At 41.8% G+C, this 3,723-nt stretch overlaps 1 long non-coding RNA gene across 1 annotated transcript; it reads right to left on the bottom strand.

Moving 5' to 3' along the window:
- Window positions 1–314: 314 nt before the first annotated feature.
- LOC135984016 (uncharacterized) lies at window positions 315–3,283 on the bottom strand. The gene is made up of 3 exons (XR_010601951.1): window positions 2,861–3,283; window positions 1,803–1,888; window positions 315–649 (listed from the first exon to the last, which is right to left on the bottom strand). It is a non-coding gene; the product is annotated as an uncharacterized LOC135984016 (long non-coding RNA).
- Between the last annotated feature and the right edge of the window lie 440 nt (window positions 3,284–3,723).

Raw genomic sequence — 3,723 nt, 5'->3', positions numbered from 1 at the left:
AAGCACTATAACAGTCTTACCATGGAGACACAGACAGTCCCCTTGGGCATTCCAGTCTATCTTGCCACTCAGGGAAGCTGGACTATGCTGCAGATGGTCATTTTACATCAAAAATCACAACAATATTGAGGTTACTCCCAGTTCCAAAGGACCAGTCACTTACCCCAGGTCGTTTGTACTCAGATCTCAAACTAAAGACAATGCCTGTAGCCAATCCTGTAATAAACTAAACTAAAGATTTATTAACTAAAGAATGAGTTATTTACAAGATTAAAACAGGAAACATACAAACACAAATGAATTACGGTCTTAGATATAAAAAGTAATATAAGCGTCTATAATAAGCAACTCTATATGTCCTTTTAGGGCTGACCCGTGCCAAGCAACATGAAGATCTCTTGATTATGTTTAGGAATCTTTGCCCCTCAGTGTCCAGACAGCATAAAGATCCCAGTTGCTTCTTGTCAGGGATTTTTATCCACTTCACCCCAGAATCCAAGCTGATGGGATGAGTTCATGCACAGGTCTCCACTTCCTGGAATGCAATCAACAAGATCGGGTCCTCTGATACTACACAATGCCTCATTTGCCTTCAGTGGGACATCCTGTGTGAAGGATGAGCACTTCACCTTAATTAATGCTTCTTTTCCTGTTTGGTAAGTTACACAATTACAGAGGTTTACAGTGCAAAAACTCAATATAACTTTACACCCTGGGCTATAGACGTTATAAGTGAGATCAATACTTGCAGCATCCTACACTGTTCATAAGGTCTAGACACCAAACACATTCTTACAACTCTAATATTTATCTTACAAATACTAACATACAGCTAAGCCAGACTGGTTTCCAGCTGTATATTTGTCAATGTTCAGTGAGATCTTGGGATCAGCTGGCAACTGGTCTGCTAGCCTCACAATGGCATATAAAGACCTAGGTAAAGGACACATAGATATATACTGATCTCAGGGGAAAAAGTAATACCCCAGACACTTGGTAGTTGCCATCAGGTGCATTTCAGATGGTTTGATGTTTTGTTATTTTAAAACTGGAGTGAGTGCTGGGGCAAGTCATCTATGGAACGGGGTGATTTAGTCAAGCCCTGAAATGGGGCAATTCCATCAGAGACAGAGAACTCATCCCCACACCATCATCATCTTCCATTTGGGACAAAGTTTTAACAAGAGGCACCTGTCCAATGCCCCACTAGTTGTGGGGAGTAGTAATGGTACAGCAAGGGTAGATTTTATTCACTAGGAATCAAGTCAGAAAAAGTAGTGTTTTCTATAACACAAAGAACTATCAGTCTGTGCTATCTAGATTCACAGACAACTCTTCTGCCTCACACAAACCAGTTTTCCAGTCTCAACACACAGACACAGTTTATGTCCAGAATGGATTTATTGCAGTTTTTCTGAGACAGAGGCTCCACCGTCTCAAATGTTTTAGCCTTGGGCTTTTTCTTTGATATAAAAAGCTGTTGTAAAGTCACACATTGCCACATCCTGCAGAACATTTTGGCAGTCGCTAGGAACTAGATACAGATCCCGAGCTGTCCTGGCCTTACATAAATGGTTTAGAAGTAATATGTAGCAGATGGCTTTGAGACAAAGCCAGTATCTCACAAAAGGTCTTAACACCAGTTTGTTTTAAGAACTGGGTTAAATCAACTCTATTGTGAAATTAGTAACAATGAGTAGAGTGTAAAATGAATGCAATTCCTTAGACACTGATTGTTGGAACTCTATTGGATTTCATTTTCTTTGTAATACAATAATAGCTTATTAAAACCAGAAGATTACCTTGTAGTCGTTTCTCCAGCATTTTTCCTGGAGAAAACCTCAAGTGGCAAGGTCTTAATATATGGTGTATTGTATGGTGTTGGCACCTATAAAGAATGGAAAATATATACAGCCTAATTCCACTGTCTGCATTCGCCTACTAATACTCACTTACTGACACATGTAGTACTGAGTGTGGCTTACGTCTCCAACATCTGGAGACCATCATGCCTCGGTTTTCCTGTAGCTAGTTGGATCTTCCCAAGGCTTATAGGATATGTTGTGACCTTCACCCAAAACAAGAGTGTACCAGAACAAAACATTATTTTAGTCCCTTTGGGCTCAGTTCTTCTCTGGGTTCTTCAACTCACTAGTCCCTTTCTGCTTCTGGCAGGAGTAATAACTCATCCCTCCTGGTAGTGTAGATGAGGTAGCAGGTAGCCTGAGCCCTCTCCCTACTCCAGACTTTAGCTCAGGGAGCCTAAAACTGTAACCTTTACACAAAGACTCACCCTGCTTTGTTTTTCCTCAGGCTACTTCTTACACAGCGGTCTCCTCTTAGGCCTCCTTCAGGCCTCATTAGCTAAGCCCCTTTCAGGCTCCATCCCTACCTTCTTCTCCACAGGGAAGCATGTGCCAAACACCCTCTCCCCCGCCACTCACTCAACACTGTCTTAGTACAGGACTCTCTCCAGCTCCTTCCCAGCAGGGACTAACCACTGCTAGTCCTTCCCCAGACCCTTGTTCCTTGGCTAGCCAGCACACTGCAACTCCTGTCAACTCTATTCCATAGTGAGAACTTGTTGCTTCTTAAATATCCTCCAGCAAGCCTGTCCTTGGACACATTCTTGATCATATGATACTGATGTTACCCTTCCAACTTCGGTCCCATAAGGAGGATCATGACCCTGGCACAGGTAAGAGTCTAGGCTGGCACTCCTCTTGAAAGCCAAGCCTATCCCATGACAGTATCAAGAAAAACAACCCCATCACTCCCCTCTCCTACCCGTGCCCCTCATTGATTTCAGGATCAAGTTCAAAACTATCCGATTTGTTTTTAAAACTCCGCATGTACTCACCATTAACTACCTTTGGGATATTCTCTGTCTCTCTTATCCTTGCTCTTCTAGCACCTGCCTGCTCTCTGTGCAGATCTCGCTATAAATGAATTGCCACTTGAGAATTTTCTAGGTAAAAAATATTGCAACCACAACAGCTCCCAGTGTTTTCTCTTGGGCCTTAAATAAACTAATATTGTTCTCCTCCACCACCTTGCCACAGCCTTTGCCTTTTCAGCTCCTGACCTTTGGAACAGCTTCCAGTCTTAGTCATGCAGTATGATGAATGGAATTGGAGAAGGTTAACTCTTCAGCTCATTTCATGTCTCATTTGGCAACAGGGTCAAAATGTTTATACCTAGGTGCATAGAGTTAGGCTCTTGAATCCTAATTTAAGCATCCAACTAAAAGTGACCTCATTTTCAGAGGTGCTCACCTTTCGCAGCTCTCCTTGACTTTAGTGGAGGTTGCCAGACTGTAAATGAGAATAAATTGTCATAAAAAAGTTTTAAATGTAAGTATTTTCATAGCTCACTGATTATCTTAGTATAATTGCTCAACCAAAAGGTTGAAGAGTATCTGGTTTGCTGATCACCCACAAACGTTCTGGTATTAATCAGAGAGAATCTTTTCCCCTTTATTTAATTAGGGGGAAATTTGCCCTTGTGCAAAGACATCCAGTCTCACCTAAGCCCCCATTACCATTAAATGGTTCTTTTGGGGGTGCTCTGAACAGGGTGGAAAATGACAAAATGAGATTCAGACTGGAAAAAGACAAGCTAATTCTTGAGGGAAAGTAATCCTTTCACCTCAAAACAAAACAAAACAAACATAATGGAAAGGAGAAACCTAGGAAGCTAGGATGCTGAGACAGACCTAGAGGT

This window comes from Chrysemys picta, chromosome 1 (genome assembly GCF_011386835.1).
Source record: "Chrysemys picta bellii isolate R12L10 chromosome 1, ASM1138683v2, whole genome shotgun sequence".
NCBI classification, from domain to species: domain Eukaryota; kingdom Metazoa; phylum Chordata; order Testudines; family Emydidae; genus Chrysemys; species Chrysemys picta.
The sequence above is the reverse complement of the archived record's forward strand: the minus strand, read 5'-3'. Positions and strand labels throughout refer to the sequence as shown.